The 21,405-nt window shown below is 34.6% G+C and overlaps 1 protein-coding gene across 2 annotated transcripts in view; it reads right to left on the reverse strand.

The window, feature by feature from the left end:
• LOC112048186 (uncharacterized) overlaps positions 1-21,405 on the reverse strand; it is a 307,618-nt gene that overhangs the window by 124,274 nt on the left and 161,939 nt on the right. For both annotated transcript variants that reach the window (XM_024085626.2, XM_024085624.2), the window contains exon 3: positions 7,176-7,217. The gene's annotated coding sequence lies outside the window, so the exon portion shown is untranslated. The remainder of the gene's footprint in view (positions 1-7,175; positions 7,218-21,405) is intronic.

Below are 21,405 nucleotides of genomic sequence, written 5' to 3' on the forward strand. Positions count from 1 at the left end.
GAGGGGTCAGGCCAATAGTCCACGCTGACCCAATGCGGATTGGCAGACATCACACACGCAGAGATTAAGAAAATTCTCTGGTATGCAGGTTTCCTCACGATGTTTTCCTTCACCGTTTCAGACACGTGATATTTAATTTCTTAAAATGCACACAACTGAAAAGTTGGAGGTGCATGCCCCGTACCGGATTCGAACCCACACCCTCAGGAATCGGAGGCAGAGGTCATATCCACTGGGCTATCACGGCTCTCTTATGTATTACGATTCTAAAATTCTAATATTTAAAAAAAACGAATTACGTCTGAACGGACTTACTGATTAAAATATTATTTCTGTTTAGTTTGCTAGCCGATGTCCCTAAGTTGTACCTACGTAGTTACCACTCCCGTGAGAATACGGGGATGGTACCTACGTAGTTACCATTCCCGTGGTTAACGTGGTTTTTAGTGGTAAGAGAATTTTCAAAATGGTTCAACAGTTCCAGAGATAACCTCCTACAACCACAAATTTTACCTCTTTATATTATTAGATAGATAAATCAGTGATTCCCTTTTTCTTCGTATAATTAAACCCTCCCGAAACATTAATGTTTTCTGCCATGTATTTCCATGAAACCCTTGGGGCGTCCCTCTTACAGGAAACACGAAAAGACAACTTAATCCACATGGCTTCAAAGCAAATTGATAGATGCTATCTCAAGAGCCAAGACGCCGGAAAAGAAACAAGGACAACAAACACGATGTCTCACAATGTCAGTACATTTTATAACAAAATTATGAATTGTGGATTTACAAAACGGAGGATCCTGGGTTCGATCCCCGGCTGGGCAGATTGAGATTTTCTTAATTTGTCCAGGTCTGGCTGCTAGGAGGCTTCGGCCGTGGCTAGTTACCTAGTTAGCTACCCTACCGGCAAAGACGTACCGCCAATCGATTTAGCGTTCCGGTACGATGCCGTGTAGAAACCGAAAGGCGTGTGGATTTTCATCCTCCTCCTAACAAGTTAGCCTGCTTCCATCTTAGATTGCATCATCACTTACCATCAGGTGAGATTGTAGTCAAGGACTAACTTGTTACGAATAAAAAAAAAGAAAAAAAAGTTTCCATGTTTCGATTAGTAGATACGTATTGAAATTTATGTTTGTTTGAATAAGAGAAGATTTTCTAACAAAATTAAGAAATGTTTACAATAATTGGATGACAGTACGTAAATACGAGATTGTAAATTACGTTTGTAGAAATTAAGATTAGGTATCTGCATTTTATTGTCATTACTATTTTTGTACATTTTTGGAATGCATTATTTAATGTTTTTATTATAATTCCATTTTATTTGAAAGAATCATACTTAATATGCCGCTGGATGCTGGCGGCTCGAGACCGTTGTGCTTGGAATCTATAGGTAAGGTAGGTATTTAATATAATGTATGTTCATTTTTTTTATGAATTACAATAGTTGTGTAGTGAATATATAGCAAAAAGAAAAGGGCTATTTTTATGGCTTTTCCAGCAATTGATCGAATTTTTCTCGCCGTAAAAACCATCCTAGAACTTTGATGAACATTTAATAAAAATGGCCAAATTGGTCCAGGCGTTGGCGCTTACCAACGCATTTTGCGATTCATTTTTATATTATAGAGGTACCTACTCGACCTTGTACCAATATGTTTTATATGAAAACTTTCATTCTTGTTAAATAAAGTCAACAGCGTGAGTGTTTAGCTTTTAGTTTAACTTAGGTAAAAAAATTCTGATAAACTATTTAGTAATCGTTATACAATTTTAATACATTTTATAAAAATTTGGTTTTATAATAATTAAAAAATCATTCAATATTTGACAAGAACCATCTAGTTTACTCAATGTAGTGATACATGATCTGTGCCTAGTAGAAGTTTTCAATATTTTCATACTGTTACTATCGCGTTGACGTAAACGCGAATTTATATGGAATTGAAACAGTTGTGCAGTAGTGCCACTAGATGGCGCTGTTTCAATTCTTTAGATATTCGTGTTTACGTTAACGCGATAGTAACAGTATCAAACTGCCACTAGGCCCTCTGAATTACACGTCGTTAAGGCTAAGTTACACAAAGAGAGTTAAATGTAAGTGACAACTGCTTTTCTTTACCCACAATTTGTTTACACTAGACAATAACTGAATCGGCTAGTGTAAACAAATGGTTGGAGTATCGCCACTCGAAAGCAATTATCGACTTCCTAAACTCTTCGGTCACCGCGTGAGTAAATATTTGTACGACTCTCACCATTTTCATGTCCCTCGTTCATCTCGTAAAAACAGTAGTATTCTGTAACGTTGGGGTAACTTAATAGTTGAGTTTCGAATTCGTCTCTATATCTTTCTCTATCTATACTATCGCGTTTAAAAGAGAGAGACAGAGACTAACTACTCGAGACTAACTGTTGAGATGAAATAACATCGTTACAGAATAGCGCTATTCAGAAGGATGTTCAAACGCGTCTGATTTTTGCCCGACCATTGTTTACACATGACACAAATGCGTGTATCTTAAAAGTGCTTGCCTTTTGTGTAAACATTTTACGACAGGTCATCTTCTAAAATGTTTACTCGCATCCGCGTATCGCTTGATTGATATAAGTTTTGATCATAATGTAAACAGTGTGCCTATAGTGTGAGTTTTCAATGTTTTCATACTGCTACTATCTCGTTTACGTACCCCGCCCCTAGATGGCGCTGTTTTAATTCCTTAGAAATTCGCGTTTACGTTAACGTGATCGTCACAGTATCAAACTGCCACTTTTACTAAGGCTAAATCACTATCTTTGACGTATGCTTGTTGACGAAATTGAGATTCTATGAAACAAATGTAATCATCCGGTGCCTATTGACAACCCTTTGTGGATATCATAGAAGAGATGAGTAACCTTTCGCTTTTATATATTTAGATAGAATACGCTAGAAACTATTTCTGTGCAACTTAAACCAGTCTGGTAGTGTTAGTACATGTAATCATAACATGTCTGGCTAACCGACGATTCGCGACATGAGTATACGTTGAATATTTAAGCAAAACTTATTCATGGAAAATTTCGCAATGTCTTCACCTCACGTACGTTAAAATACATGTGTAATGTATTCTTGTGGCTCTATCTTACAAGAACTTGGAATAATAGAGATGTCGCATTTCTCTGGAAAGTGGGTCGGCTTAATGAGGAGTTTCTTAGCACATGTGAAGTGTGTGAAAGGTGGATAAATTTAAAAACACTTGCATTTTTGACGGCCGCGTGGTGTAGTGGGTAGTGACCCTGCTTTCTGTATCCACGGGTTCGATTATCACAACTAGAAAATATTTGCGTTATGAGCGCAGGTGTTTTATCTGTCAATCTCAGTAGGTACTCTATCTTAGTTCCCATAACACAGGATATGCTTAATTTATTTATTTAAGTTTTCAAACTTTATTACGCAGCATTACACAAAAACTGCTTGTATAGGTACTTCTGGACACATCTATTGGCCCAGCTTAGAGTTTAGGTTTCGATGGCTTCTACCGAAATATGATTGCTAGACTGAACAAAAACTATTAATGCAGTTTTAAACCTGATACATTTTACCATCTTTTTCGATCGTATTGTTTTAAATTTGAATCCAGAATACCACACGACACGGATCTACGCCACTAGGTACCCCCGATAAACTTTTTGGACCGCAGATCGACTTAAATTAAGTTGAGCACTCACATTTCAGTGCTGCATACTTTTTTAACCGACTTCAAAAAGAAGGAGGTTCTCAATTCGGTTGCTCAATGCTGAGTTAGGGCCTTTTTCTAGGTTATGCCACATATTGCAGGGCGTTCTTCTTTTATTGCTCTCGCTATAAGCTATATATTTAGAATTTAATATTGTAATGTGTGGCACTGCCTAAAAATAAAGATATTTCTTTCTTTCTTTCTTTCTTTCTTTATGTCTTTGGCTGTGTCCGGTCTGAATAAGTGCCACAGCTTGGGCGGCGACTTCAGACGAAGTATCCATAGATTATTAATAGAACCTTACCTTAATGTTAAGAATAATTAATGTTTGTTGCAAAACCAAAGAGATCAATCACACTTTCAAGAATGAAATCCAAGTAAACCAATAAAATCAAGTTCTCTTAGTATTCGATTGTTTGATATCAACAAACAGGCTCCAAATTTTGTTTCTTTAAATAATGATAAGTACAGTTGAACACATAAATAAAATGAAGTAAAGTTATTAGAATAATATTGTGATAATTTTAATTTTATTTGTATATACCAAATAATTAACATTTGATTTAGTTTCACTTGAAGAAGAAGTTTAAACTAAATCAAAGATGTTCCTCTGCTTCATTAAGATATCATCAAATAAGTACCTTCACAAACACAAATACGATCTGTTAATCAAACACATAGAATTAAGATCTTGAGTATGTGTATCGATGGCACAATTTCTTGAGCTTGCACTTTGCTTGGAAGGTCTTGATTAACCTGGTTCAATCTAAGCTTAATTATCAACGATCTTAGTACCTCGTCTGCACTTTGAGACATTGATTAGAGCGTGCTTAGCGAGGCTTAGATCGCTGTCTAGATACACTTAAAACAACACTACTAATACGGAGTAAGCTATCTATCTAATATACACTTATTGACTGAAATAATACCATTTCTCCGTAAATCTACGGAGATAATTGGCTTCTACTGTTTTAACACTGGTTAACATGTGCCATTTAGGTCAAAAAAAGTTCTTCATTTTCTATGAAAATGGTTGAGGTGTTATTCGATTCGGAATTGAATGTAGATAGTTTTAAAAAAATTACACACATGTGAATAAGACTATTTGTAACGTTTGAGTAAGACAAGATTGAGATTTCCACTTATATACTATTTGCACGTTTAAAATTAATATTTATGAATTTTGTAATTTTTGGCGATTCTGTTAACGAATGTACATAAATAAACATTTTGGGAAATTAAATCATAACGGTCATTGATATACAATTAATTACTACGGCATAGCAATGGTAAAGGTTCAGTAAAAAGCGTAATTATGAATGTAACGCAAATGCTTGGTCCCACTGATTTGAAATTCTTGTAGTAAGAAGCAGAATGTATTAAAACTGCATATTCTATTAGAAGAAATTCGAATTTACTATTATAATAACAATGGCGACGGCAGGCCGCCCAGGTCGCCGAACGACCTGCTAAGCTTCTGGAGCGAGTTCGGTTGGCTGGGGGGAACAGCACCAAATGGACCTACGCACAACAGCCAGCGCCGAAAAGGCCCAGGAAAGAAGAATAAAAAAAAAGAACAATGGCAACTCTACTGTTGTGTTTTGTGTACTGTTCTAAAATCTCGAGTGCATTGAAAATTATTTTTTTTTACAATTATTCTTCAAACTTGCACCTTATGTTGAGGATAGGTAAGTCGAACAGCAAAATTCATTCTTCTAGATAATCCCTGTACAATTATTTTCCCATAAAGCCAATAATTGTGCGCTCAGTAGAATTGCTTGCTTCTTCAACAATGTGTATTTAAAATCTTACATCAAATCATCGGTTCAAGTAATGCGTTTGACTGTCATTTAATTTTGTACGAGTATAACTTGGAGTCAACTTGCACCAAAATATTATCCTATATCAGCAACGTTTAAAGCATCTTAATGAACCCCATTCGGTTTATTATCACAAACGACAACATAAACTAAGTAGATTGTGTAACTTTACGGCGTCTGATAGCTGCACTTAGCGAAATTGATTACGGATTATTCCGCGACACAGTTGAGCGTATTAAGTAATTTCGCGCTGAGTTTTAGCTTAAGTTGATTAGAATAATTTAGAAAAGCTTAAAAAATGCGATGCGGATGACGATAGTTAAGCTCTCCTGAATGTATGTTACAGTATTTTATTTGATTTAATGCTGTGATAACCCAGTGGATTTGACCTCGGCCTCCGATTCCAGATTCATCATACTTCATCAAAATAACCTTGACTACGCAATTGTACACCAAGTGGCAGTTATATTTTGTTTTTACCACCATCTTACATGCTTTTTTTATTATTTATTTATTAAGGAAAACAAACAGCTTTACATATTACTTAAAGTTAAACTTATCTAGTTGTTGACATTAAGCCAGCGAAGTTTTCACATATAAATTGAGAATTAATTACAAAAGTACATAAAAAATAATATAATAGATACATTTATTTAATAGGTATTTTCAACAAAATTACGCAAATAGCGGTTTTTCGTTCAAATGAAGTTACTACTTGCTACTATTTTTACTTCAGTACTGCCCATTTACGAAAAATGACAATAACTATTTCATTTCAATGAAAACACAATGTTAGATGATTGCAATGACTAAAATACGATAAAAAAACGATGTAGTGACTGATTATTTGAATGGTACACCGAGTTACATAATAAACCCGCTGGGAATCGATCCTAAGATCACTCACTCTGTTGAGAACCATCCAAGTGCGCTAGAGATGTATTACAATTACAGTTTTCAAATGTGTTTGTTTCACTTTAATACCTGCAAAACGCCCATAGCGACTATCCCGCTCAATCTGTCGTTGATTATTGACGATCGATCTAAACCAAATTGCCTTACTTTGACGGTATTTGATAGGTCCGACATTTATCCACTAGTTTATGGAACGATGATTAGGTTTCTATTATAGGTATATTGTTTATAACGATTTTTAACTTATTTCGTGGTTGTTCATTATGAATATTATTTAAAGGGTATATACCACGATAAAACGACGAGATTTTTAATGTCGATATTTCGACCCAGTTGCATGGATCGTGGTCACGACTGCAACTGGGTCAAAATCTATATATCATATTGTTTATAGTTTCTTAATTTGTTTTACAAGAGTAACAAATTATTTTTGTGAATGAAATCATTTTTTATTGGTTAGTTTTTTATAATAGGCGCTACAGACTCTCAGTTTTAATTAACTGTATAGTTTTGTCCAATCGAAATATCAATCAAAATTATTAGACAAACTGTTAACAGTTGAAACTGACGGACACTTAACACGGACGGACTGAACATTTCGACTATTCAGTTAAATCGTACAGATCTGTAGAACGGGTTTCGCTATACATAACTGATACAATGATCTAAGGAAAAATATTAGATAAGTGATAATTAAAAAGAAAAAAAATTACCTGATTGAAAATGACGTTCCAGACTGAGTTGCGATGCTCTACCTGGAAAAAAAATACCTAAGTGAGAATCAATTATAATTTATATTACCTAACCAAAATTGCATTTTATTGTACAAAGTTTCATGAATCATCATTATCAACGCATATTCGGATAACTGTAGAGCGCAAGTATCCTCTAAGAATGAGAGGAATTCCACCATGCTGGCCCAATGCGGATTGGTAGACTTCGCACACGTAGGGGGTTAAGAAAATTCTCAAGTATACAGGTTTCCTCACGATGTTTTCCTTCACCATTTGAGACACGGGCTATTTAATTTCTTAATAAGCACGTAACTGAAAAGTAAGAGGTCCCGGCCGGCTACAAACTTTTTTTTTATTCTTTACAAGCTAGCCCTTGACTACAATCTCACCTGATGGTAAGTGATGATGCAGTCTAAGATGGAAGCGGGCTAACTTGTTAGGAGGAAGTTGAAAATCCACACCCCTTTCTGTTTCTACACGACATCATACCGGAACGCTGAATCGCTTGGCGGTACGTTTTTGCCGGTAGGGTGGTAACTAGCCACAACCGAAGCCTCCCACTAGCCAAACTTACGCCCTCCGCATCATATTCACTTAATATAACGACTCATATAGTTTCATGTACATAACTCCAGTAATGAGAGACTTTCGATCATTTTTTCAGCAGAGAGATAGCCTTTCTCTCCTATTCTTCTCCTAGCACAACTTTGACAGACAGACAAACAATATGAGTATTTCCCATTTTTAATATCAGCTATGGATGCTTAAACCTCAATACAAATATAGCAGACAAAGAATCTCCTTAGATACGGCTGTTCGCATCATTAATTTTTCGCATCATTAATTCGCTTTATCGAGAAATTTGCTACGCGAAGTGGCATTGTTTAGATGGCTGGTTATGGAAAAGTCATTATGAATCGATATTTCACTTTCCAAGAAAGTTGGATTAAATTCCGGATTTATGTCAATGGTTAGAACATAAAGTTTTAGAGAGTTCTCTTGTCTTACAAATTTATTAATATTACATCTATTATGTCTGTCTTTAATTGACCACTTCTGTGCCTTTGCTGATGGTTTGTTGTCTGTTTTACTTTTACTTTTATAATGGAGTAGCTTCTAATTGTTCCGCATGAAACTTTGTGATGACGTCATAATTGTCGACAATAGGGTAATAGTTGACTCATATCAAATTTAATATAAACAATATTAATTTCGTGTAGTAGGTAAATGGAATAAGGGTCCGAAATATATCTATATCAATTAATAAAAGTTAAGAATTTCATAAAAAACTTAATTTAATAATCATGTATTTCTCAAATTTTTAAAACGTCAAAAACGATGTCGTCCATTTTGTGACGTCACAATGTTACTTGCTGTAATAAATTATTAACTAATATTTTTTTCAAACGCTCCGTTTGGTAAAGGATTAGTTAACATGACGTCACGAAACAGAACATGAATATAGACCATCATGGAAACTAAAATGTTCCATGCAATCACGTTTCAAAAAAATATGATACATTTTTTGCAATCTAGTAGAACGATAATGATCATTATAAGACCATTTAAAATAATGTGACAACTAGCCTATTTTGTATCAATATTTGGTTATATAATTACCCGACTGCAAGAAGGTTTATGTTTTTCGCGCGTATTTTGTATGTATGTATGTATGCAATATTCTTTATTACCTCATATCTTCCAAACCACTGCACGGATTTACGTAATTTGTTAGATTTGTCTCAATAACCCAAGTGTTCTTAGATAGGTGAAACTAAAAAAAAATAACAAGACTGTGAGACGCTATAGACTCGAGCTGAAAAAAAAAAAATTCTTATATTGCAATACGGGTATCAAATTCAAGAACTTTTAGTGAGGATTCTAAAATGGTATATCATGGCCATGTTTAAAAAAAACTACAATTAGAAAAACGTTATTTATTAGTTGTCTATAGAAGATATAGAAGAAAATCATTCTATCCAATATCTAAGGTCCTGACTGCTTTCTAACTGTTTTCTACACTTCTGGACTGAGCTTGTTGTTTTTCTTTTCAGTTTTTTTATACTTTATGCAGTCGGGTTTTTTTATTTGTTTAATTAATTTATTTATTATATATTGACACTGCTTCTCCGAAAAATATTTGTATCCACGCATTTAAGTTAATTTATGTTAAAAGAAACAATCTTAATTACCGCAATAAAAAGTATAATAAACTTCTATGAATTTATGAAACATCTAAATCAGCTGTTAGTCTCCAAAGCAGGCCTAATCCCCTTACAACACGCGTAAAGGGTGCATAAAATTATCTCGAAATCTAATTATGAATAGCGTCACGTTTTAAATTTTACGTGTCTCTCATTACTATGGAATGTTCTTAAAACGCATGTTGTAAGTTTTTTATTTATATACAATAGGGATGATGACAGTTTTTTAAATTGTATATAAATTAAGAGTATGCTAATAGTAAAGCAATTTTGTAAAAGTAACAGGGTATCTACGATCATTCCATTTGGAGCTACAGGGATTTAAAGGGTCAGATTTGCGGCGCAATAAAACGCCCCATACAAAATGGTACGAATTAATGACGTCGTAGATATATAATGATCGTTAGATTTGTATGGACGTTCAAACAAAATTACTAATATCTTTGTTGTTCGTGCGTTTATGTTTATAGTTCAGATATTAAAAAATGTCATATTTAATGTAAGAAAGCTAAAACTGTATGATTTTCATCTAATTACAATAAAAGTTTTTTAATAGATTTAGAAATTTTATAATCTTATTTATTTTGCAAATATCCAGACAATCTTTGCTTTTTATGTATAAATTAGTTAATTTTGACCTTATTTACCCGAATGTATCATAAAAATCAATATATTCAAACCTAGTCATCATCCCCATTGTTTTAAGATTCTCAGTATCAAATAAATAATCTAATAACGCTAATAAAATTAGCTTAGAAACTATATTTCAATCATGAATAGAAGCACACATTTTAGTAAAAATATGTTTGTAATGGAGTTTACATTCTGAATTCAAATGGCATTGTATAGGAATGTCAAATCGGCTTGGCGGTATGTCTTTGTGGGTATTACGATAGTAGCCGCCCATAGCAATGACATCACAGAACTAAGATTATTAGATACTAGATGACGTCGCGCGGTTTCACTCGCGTGGTTCCCGTTCCCGTATGAATATATAATATATATATAGCCTATAGCCTTCCTCAATAAATTAGCTATCTAACACTAAAAGAATTTTTCAAATCCAACCAGTAGTTCCTGAGATTAGCGCGTTCAATCAAAAAACAAACAATCTCTTCAGCTTTATAATATTAATACAGATAGGTATCTAATAGTGTACGTACAGATTTGCAATAATTTTTATAAAAAAAAATTTGTTCAGAAAAACTACGCAATTACATAAAAAATTGCGTAAAGCGTTAAAATATTTCTTTTTTATTTGAGAAAATTAATTTAATACTGACAAAAAAAAGAACTGTCGAATATGCATAGAATGCATCATTGTATATGGGAATTTTGTTACTTTAGATTGGAGTTGATATAATCGTGATCCGCAGAAGAACCAAAGTCACTGACGTAGTCCAGCGAGTCGCGAAACTGATGTGGCAATGGGCAGGACATACTTCGAGTAGGAATATATAGCCTTATAGCCTTCCTCGATAAATTAGCTATCTAACACTGAAATAATTTTTCAAATCGGACCAGTAGTTCCTGAGATTAGCGCGTTCAATCAAACAAACAAACAATCTCTTCAGCTTTATAATATTAGTATAGATATGTATCTAATAATGTACGTAGAGATTTGCGTAAAGCGTTAAAATATTTTGTTTGATTTGAGAAAATTAATTTAATGCTGACAAAAATCTATCGAATATGCATAGAATGCATCATTGTAAATGGGAATTTTGTTACTTTAGATTACAGTTGATATAATCATGATCCGCAGAAGAACCAAAGTCACTGACGTAGGTCAGCGAGTCGCGAAACTGAAGCGGCAATGGGCAGGACACATAGTTCGAAGAGCCGATGGACGTTGGGGTCCCAAGGAGCTGGAATGGCGACCCCGCATCGGATAGCGCAGTGTTGGTCAACCCCCCAATAGGCGGACTGAGGACAATAAGCTGGTTGCAGGGAGATACTAACGGCCATACAAGAGGTCTATGTCCAGTAGTGGACGTACATCGGCTGTTAATGATGTTGGATGATGATGATGATATAATAGTTATCAAATAAAGTAGTAGGTAGGTAGTTGTGTAGGTACGAAGTTAGGGAGTCAGGTCTAGTTTCGTAATAGAAATAAACATGAGTAAATACTAGAATTTGACATGGTCTAACAAAAGCACTTAAAAAACATGTTTCCATATACAAACCTAAATATTTAAGACTTATGGTACTACATACAGGTTACACATGCTCTAAAATCGCATGCTAAAAACGTACTATTAAGTATGCTCCATACGAGCATGCTTATCATCAGTTTACATTTGCTAGCAATAAGCATGCTATTTTCAAGTATGCTTCTGAATAAGTATACTCAAAGCAACTAGCATACTCAATAAGCAAACCTGTTCAGATGCGCTAAAAGCACGCCCCCTTCCACCCGCCCAGCAAGTAACATCCTCATAAGTCGCACGACTGTTGATTCTTGAGCAAGCTCGAAATAAGCATGCTCATTATTAGCAATGTTGCGATACACACGGTAATAAGTAGCAACTGCTCAATAGTAGCATGCTTTCATGCATGAAATGAGCATTTGTAACAGTAGCTTTATTTCAAACCGCTTAGCATCATCGCAATAAAATTTATCACTCACTGACTTCTAAATTATAATTTCCGTTTAGGGTCTCAGTAAAAGTGATATAAAAGTAAACGCAGAGTCGATATTCCGATCACTCGTGTCATAATGGGTCAATAAAATAGATAAGAAAAACATAAAAATAACAAAGAGCCGCCTGAAAATGTATTATCTAAAACGATGTCGGTAGGAGGGAAGTTATCAAGTTAAATTGCAAATACTGAGCAGTCTGCCGCATGGGAATCGCGTTAATTGTTTCCATTCAGTTTCTAACGCGAACAATTCACATGACTTTGGTATTACTTTACGTACGAGTATGTACGCGCTTACACAACAAATTGCCTCATAGCCGAGATTCCTACTTACCTGATTCTGATCTAACCGTGCAATGCGAACTTTTAATCGGAATTGACATGGAAGTAATAAACGTTAACTTGTATGGTCGATGCTTTAATACTTCTTACTTATTGTAAAAGTATTGCAGAAGTTTACAATTTAACAGTAAAGGAAAACCGTGAAGGAAAAACATAGCGAGGAAACCTGCATACCAGAGGATATTCTTAGTTCTCTGCGTATGTGAAGTCTGCCAATCCACATTGGGCCAGCGAGGTGGACTATGGGCCTAACCCCTCTCATTCTGAGAGGAGACTCGCGCTCAGCAGTGAGCCGAATTTGGGTTGATAATGATGATGATGATGATGAACTATTGTTAGCAGAGTGTACGCAGGGAGCGGACGCCCCACTTGTTCGCTTATATTATTCTGATTATACTAGTCGCTACGTTGCGCGGTTCTAAAATTTAATCTGTAAGTCTAAAATTGCAGATGCAAGTTATTTAAAATATTGACAGCACTAGCGGACGCCCGCGACTTCGTCCGCGTGGAATTTAGTTATTCACAAATCCCTCGGGAACTATTGATTTTTCCGGGATAAAAAGTAGCTTATGTGTTAATGCATGCTATAATATATCTCAACGCCAATCAAAATCATCAGTTTTCGCAAATCTTGGGTAACTATGAATTTTTTCAGGATAAAAAGCATATGTGTTAATTCAGAGTCAATGTCTATTTTCATTCCAAATTTCAGCCTAATCGCTTCAGTAGCCGCAGCGTAAAAGAGGAACAAGCATACTTACACACTTACACACAAACTTTCGTCTTTATAATATTAGTGTGATTAGTAGGATTGTTTTATTATCAAGAAAAGTCACTAATACAATATATTAAAAATTATTTTAATATCGATTGTATCAAAAATCCTACTTATGTTGATATTTCAACACAAGCCCGCTCAATATCTTAATAGAATATTTACATGGGAGTACACCTGGTGCCGAAAGGGCTTTCATCGTGATATCGGCCCCATAAACGCCGTCGATAACTTATTTGAAACATCGTTTGGAACCCAATTTATAGCCAATTCCACTCGTTTACTTCGCATAAATATCGATGCGTTGAATTTAGAATCGAAAGCTTGAAAAAAAAAAAACTTTTTGTTTCAGCAAAGTTTTGGGTCGAATTATCAATATTCATGAACGTAAAATTTTATACCATTAAAATCTTTATAAAGGACCGTTATAAGAATTTTTGAAGTTATATTAAATATGAAAAAGCTTTTACAATCCTTTTAATTGAATTGTCATGTAAACGCAAGATACGTGTCGGATTAAAAAATATATGGATTCAATTATTATTATCTACAGACAACTGATAAATTTTCATATCATGTTAAAATCCGTTGACTAAGACGCGACAAAATCCTTAATATACGAAACCATAGCACCTTGAGGCGATGATGACTCTGGAATAATGTTTAATTGAAATATTTGATACTTCGTCCGCCCTTCGACCTCTTTAATCCAGCCCTTACAGTACTATCGCTGTAAAAATGAAGTAACTTCTCCCGTTTACCCAACATTTATTTTACTATTCTCCTATGATCAATAGGAGCAGAATAAAAGTATACTATAACCTACCCAGGAGTATGAAGAATAATTGTACCAAGTTTCGTTAATATCCGTCGAGTAGTTTTTGTTTCTATAACGAACATACAGACAGACAAAAATTTTACTGATTGCATTTATTGCATCAGTATCGATCACTAATCACCCCCTGATAGTTATTTTGGAAATATATTTCATGTACAGAATTGACATCTCTACAGATTTATTTTAAGTATACATTTGTAAGTCATCACCCGATAAAATTTAAAATTTGTCGGTTTTTCTTAGAGAACAACCAAATAAATAAAACTACATATTGGTCATAATAAACTGCAACGCTTCTATTCCAAGAAATTATCAATAGGCTATTAGAAATTGCCGTTAGGTCCGCTAAATGTATCTATAATCCATACCTTAGATAGCGATAATGTATTGACTTTAATTACTATAAACTTATCAATAGGTTATTGGAAATTGCCGTTAGAATGAAATGTAGCTACAATAATAATCGATTATCTAGATATCGATAATCCAAGATCGCTAGCAAACAAGGCTCAAGTCCCGACATGTAGCGTACGTGCCTTGAATCTTGGCAGCTCGATCCCTTTCAATTACGAATGTGATCAATAGTCAAATTCGGAAATGTCAGTATCGTCTGGGATGTCCGTGACTTCCGTATATCTCAATCATCTCGTATATTATTATCATTCATCTTGGTATGTCCTTGATAAGGCCATTATGGAGACCATAACCTGCGTTAATGTCTCAATACCCCAGCTAATTCAATTGATGTTCCATTTCCTAACGGTGTTGATCTTCCATTTTCTAATGGTTTAGATCTTTCAAGTGATCAGAATCAGAATCAGAATCATTTAGTTGCAAGAAACATTAAATTAATATATACAAAGATATTCTTATGTATTAGGTAACAATGTTTCACCATTGATATAAACAACTTTGATATTATCAAAGTTGTATAAAATGTTTTTGAAATTGACATTATCATCGATCGATGTTCATAGCTGGACATAGGCCTCCTGTCAGGACTTTGAAATAGATTTTGGTATCTTCGGAGGTCTTGAGCCGCTAGCATCCAGCCGGTTCCTTGTTTATTTCATCAAAGTCAGTCTGAGATGGACATACTAATAAATTGCTAACTTATTTGCGACTAAAACTTGAGTTGCTGTGCTGAAATGAATATCATCATTTCATCAGCATACTTATCAGTTCATCATCATCCTCATCATGAACAATCCATACTCGGGCTCACTGTTGAGCACAAATCTCATCTCAAAATGAGGGAGGAGGGATTAGGCTAATCACATAATCACGCTGGCCTGGATTGGCAGACTTCGTAGAGAATCAAGAAAGTTTAAACTGAAAAATTTGAGGTACATGCCCCAGATCTGACTCGAACCTTAGCCCTGGGAATTGAAGGCATAGGTCAGATACACTGGACTATCACGGCTCACTAAAAAACGCAAAAAAACATTAACTCAGTTTTTTTTTCTCAGGTTTTCTGACAATGTTTTTCCGTCACCGTTGCAAATACGTGATAGTTAATTACTTAAAATGCACACAACTGAAAAGTTGCGAGGTGCATGCCTCGGATCGGATTTGAACCTAGGCCCTCCACTGGGCTCCCAAAAAACACTTGCTCACTGGCTGGTAATACAGCTAGAAATGTATCAATGTACCTTATACTTTAAGTAACTGAATCTAAATTAAAAGTCACACATTTTATGAATAATTTTAGAGCATAAATAGATTTTATATCAATATCGCGTGCAACATTTACATCGCAGTCGACGTTAAGTTTCCTACATTTCATAACTAACGATTTCCGCTCCGATAACCGGTCAAATGCGCTTAAAACAAGACCACTTACAGAATTTACCGTTAGGGGCTTAATTAATTGCCCGCTCCTTTGAAATACTGCAATGTATTAAATCAAGCTCATCTGAGTTGCATAGAACGTAATTGCAAAGAGCGGCGTCAGCTAAGATTTGCCAATTAAGTGAATCGGCGGCGCAACCGCTAGCTCGATCAGCGTTTGTACCTAACAGCGCTGGTGGACTGTTCACTAATTCGGTGGCTTTACAAAAATTAGAGCTGCTTATTTTACATTAACTAAACTAAAGTCTAGTATAACGTTTGTTACATCCTACTAATATTGGATGCGTCCTACATGGACATCCTACTTTGGATTAACACAAAGGCCACTTTTCATCCCGGAAAAATCCATGGTTCCCGAGGGATTTGTGAAAAACTAAATTTCACACGGGTGAAATCGCGGGCGTCCGCTAGTTTTACATACGTATACAATTGTAAGATTGATGATCAGACGATTACAATACAGTAAGTAATACGGCTACAGACCTGTAATTTAACTGAACAGTTAAAACTGTTCAGTTAAATTACAGGTCTAACTTTAACAGTTAAGATTTAACTGAACAGTTAAAACTGTTCAGTTAAATCGTTCGTGTGTAGGCCATAAAAAAAACATCGGTTGTCTGTAAAGTCGGTTTACTGACGATAGTTGAACGTCTTAAGAAAATACTGATGAAATGGTTGCATTTTTCAAAAGAAAATATTAGTTTTTCTAAAATACTGTTTAATAATCTTCATAGACCAGAGTATACTTTATTTCTTGTAAAAAAAGTTGGTAACCCTAGAGCGAGGGAACGACGTATGACGTCATCTTTTTACGAGTGTGCAGCCGGCTACATTGAATTAAAAAAACGTTCGTTCCATTGAATTAAATAACTGTACAGTTTTTTTCATGAAATTTGATTGATTAGAGAAAAATTTACAGTTAATTAAAAATCATCAAAAATAAAGAGACACTAAACTTCTACCCTCTTAATACAAAAAATAAGTAAGATGTTTAATGTAATATTTTATACACAAACACAATTTAAAATAAATAAAGTGAAAGAGATTGAAAAGATTGAATGCAAAAGTGTCGAGGTGCAAAGTGGATACTTTAATGAAATGAGACTAAGACGGATTGAACCAATAATAAAATTCTTAACTCGACTCGCAGTATTTGCATAACAATGAAATACAAGAGGAAGGCTCCTTTGAAAAAAGTTAACTCCGAGCTCAACGAGGATTGCTACAGAAATAAAAACTGAAGAAAGGTGAATTGAACAACAAGTAGGTAATATACCTACACAATGGAATAAAGCCATCCATTTTAAACTTGTATTCCTTATTACAACTTACGTATATCTAAGTTTACCATAGTCTATTACATTTATTGTTACTGTCATAATTTTACAAATAATGATTTCTGATTATTTCCTTATAACACTAAGTAGAAAGACTACAAGAACCAAAATAAAAACCATGTGTTTAATGTAGCAGGGCTATATTGTTTAATTCACATTGGTAACTAAAATGTGTGCTTCTCGGGACGCTTGACAATTAAAGTGATAACTAAAAACTAAATGCTTTAATTGATTGAATTTAATTAATTATGCAATTTAACTTATAATACTCTATAGTCGAAGAGGTGTGAAGAACATTTTGACAGCGGCAACATAGAAAATTTTAAAATAGTCTGTGGTCGTAAAATAAGTCCGACGTTTTCTCTGTCAAGTGACAATGTCAAACTTGCCAACTTCATCTGTAACGTTTTGTTTTTACCTCTATATAAATGTTGCTTCTAAATGGAATACGAGTACATAGATAGTCTACGTACTTCGTATTTCGCTCGTGGTGTGGTGTACTGGACACACTTGATCTACGAAGTACCTGGACACGTGGTTGTAAGATCACTTTGTCATTGTCTACGCAGCGTGTCGACTGACGTTCAACATGACCGAGTCTCCTCGAGCGACTTTCAGAAAGCTTACCTGGTGTCAGCAACATCCTTTGCTGACAATGTCAGCGATATTCCTAGACTACCTTACTATATTCCTAGAGCAATTTTTGACACAACATTTAACCCTGTGCCAGGCTACGTATTTCACGGTCCTGTGTTTCTGTGATAAGTTTCAATTTACTCGGCTCACTTGAAGAGCTTAATAATAATAATAATATAATAATAATAATTGTTTATTTGCAAGAATACAACATTCCACTAAATTAATAGTGTGCAAATATATATAAAAAAATACAAATAGTCACAATTACCAAATTAAATGAAATGAGATTAAGAAAAAGATAATCATTTTTAAAGATTATCATGTCCAGAAAACAAACCTAATATGGTTGTATGCCAATAGGTAGTAATATTTCCCATGAGCCTTTTTATTTTTAAATTAATAATATTAGGTAGGTATATATTTTTATAGAGTTTTTGTTATAGTGATACTGCCGGTATTTTAATGCCAAAAACAGATCGTTTCAGATTGCACAAAAGATGATGGGGACGCGGTTTTAAGGATGTAAATCGTTTTATAATGAATGACGTTGACTGACTCGGCTATCTGCAGCTAGTGCAGAAAGCGGCTTCATAGAAAAAAAATGTGAGGCGTCACGAGACGCCTCGCAGATGTGAAACATCGACATTATTATTACACTACTTCATATAGACTGTATATATATGCTATCATATAGCGACGCGTCGCCACGGCAAGCGTCGCCACGCCAGAAATCAGTTTTACGTGCGGCTATAGATGTTTCACAACAAAAACTTATCACATATTGACTGCCTAACTCTGTTTCGAAGTTTAGAAAAGACAACGTTTACGCGTTAACCCTTACAATGTCATTTACTTCAATTTTAATTATATTAAATTAAATGATTTTATCTCTTCGCGGTGACGCAAAATTCTTAAGCTACAAGAGACTCACTTTGTAGATTAAATGTGAATTTCCTCAGCGCAGATCAAAAGGCATATAATTTAGTTTGCCTCCAAGGGGTCAGATTATCTTGTATCTTCTTCTAGCTTCCAAAATTAATTATAAACTTTGTACTAATTCTTGCGGAATGACAAATATTTTTGCTTTGGAACTTTGGCCGAAATCAATTCGCTTCAAATTACTTTTGGGGGCTATTTGAATAACTTACTCAAATCTCATTTAGCGAAAAGTTTGTGTCTTTTAAGTAAATACTATGTTTTGCCCGCGGCTTGACTGAAAAACACAATAGGTATTTTTTTACTTATGTAATTTTCCAAACCCCTGATGGTAAAGAAGGTGTAAAATTTCATGATGATCGGCTAATAGGTCATTTATCTGCAAAAGCGTACCAACCTAACCAAAAAACTGACGTTATGTCCACACCTAACATCAGTTTTATTGTTAGACTCTCCGTATTTGCTTATAACATGTTTTATTTTGAGAAACATAAAAAAAGGATAGCTTAACAAAATAAACAGTATACCCACTTTAAAATATTTTTACACCTCGAATGTCTTACAAACGTCACTACTTCAAAATGATATTTATCTATTTGTAGTATTTAATATCGATAATATCTAAAACCTACCAACCAATCGTACGTTAATTTGTAATACTCATAGTTGAGTAACCTAACAAACTTTGGCTTTAGTGATACTGCAGTACCAAATTGTGAAACCCTCTCGGGCCATTACCGGATATATCAATACAGGAGAATTAATTTCCTGAACTAAACAATCGCTGGCGAACGTCAATAGTGTGCATGTTTACAATGAGTGTAATATAGTGCTGTCAGTCCCCTGGCGTCTGTTACAGGTGTCGCGATACTGTGCAATAACGTCATGCCCCGATTTGTCCCAAGCTGTATTACCTTTTGGTCTAAAATAGAAACTCCAGCGATTTTAATTTAAAAAAATTAGTCACTGTAACATCGTATAGATTTAGAAACTCATCGGGCATTTCTACTTCAATTAAGAATATCCTTGCTAAGTACAATTTACTATAAACCCGTATTGCCTTTCATTATCAACCCGTATTCGGCTCACTGCTGAGCTCTAGTCTCCTCTCAGAATGAGAAGGGTTAGGCCAATAGTCCACCACGCTGGCGCAATGCGGATTGACAGACTTCACACGCAGATAATTAATAAAATTCACTTGTATACTAGTTTCCTCAAGATGTTTTTCCTTCACCGTTTGAGACACATGATGTTTCAATTTTAAAAATGCACGCACACAACTGGAAAGTTGAAGGTGCATGCCCTGGAACGGATTCAAGCCATACCCTCCTGAGTCGTAGACAGAGGTCATATCCACTAGGCTAGCACGGCTCACTAGTTGCCTGTCGATTGTTAAAATGCTTTTATTTTTCGTACTTTAAAAAAATATTTATTTAAAGTTTCTAACGGAATTCAATTAACTATTGATAACTTTCCAATTTAACTGAATATTTTACCACTGCAATAAAATTATAAATCCAAATTTAAAAATTTTAATAAAAAAATTCAACCGACTTCCAACTCAAAAATTAACCTAAACTAAAAAGCAAGAAATAACTTCTTACCTATGTGCTACCTTCTGATCAGTTTGAAGGCGGTGCCAAGCCAGTGATGTTTTAATTCAAGCTGTTTAAATTACAAAATTTCTGTGGTTCTTTCAGAAACGGCAGAACGTAGAACTTCCTCCTTTTTGGAAGTCGGTTAAAAACGAATCAATACAAATAAGTGAGATGTCGTTATACGAGTACAAAATAACCCAGGGGAAAATTAATATGAGTATCGGTAATACTGCTATTTACGTTTAAATTGCTTTATTTGATAGAGACGTCGGAAATATGATTTCACGGGAGGCTTTTGAAATTATGCCCGGCCGATATTATCGTTTCGCGGGATTTGTGTTTATTTTCATGATATTTAAGTTATACCATTTACATTTTGCTCGTAGTAGGCCAATCAATACATTTTAAAATACGGGCTTTTATAGTTTATGTTTAGTATTAACGCAATATACTAAAATTTTAAATATTTAATGAATGATCATTTTCATATTATTATAATAATCAAGCAAGTTAAGATACGAAGCTAATATGCTTAGGCCATTTTATATTATGAGAGTTGAGTCGGGAAAAAACCTAATATTTGCATACAATATACATACGTTGCACCAAGTTTTATTAAAATCCGTCTACTAAATAATTTTTTTGTTTCTATAACGAACATAAATAGACAGACAGATATAAAATTTACTTATTGCTTTTTTGGCATCAGTATCGATCACTGAACACACCCTGATAGTTATTTTGGAATATATTTCATGTACAGAATTGACCTCTCTATAGATTTATTATAAGTATAGATAGATTAGCATACGAATGTAGTCTATAAATACGTTGCATATAGGTTCGCAAGGCTTAAAAGACATTCTACTGTATACTAGCAGACGCCCGCGACTTCATCCGTGTGGAATTTAGTTTTTCACAAATCTCTCGGGAACCATGGATTTTTCCGGGATAAAAAGTAGCCTATGTGGTAATCCAGGCTATAATATATCTCAATACCAAATTTTAGCTAATTTGGTTCCGTAGTCGATGCGTGAAAGAGT

This window comes from Bicyclus anynana, chromosome 11 (genome assembly GCF_947172395.1).
Source record: "Bicyclus anynana chromosome 11, ilBicAnyn1.1, whole genome shotgun sequence".
Lineage (NCBI taxonomy): Eukaryota > Metazoa > Arthropoda > Insecta > Lepidoptera > Nymphalidae > Bicyclus > Bicyclus anynana.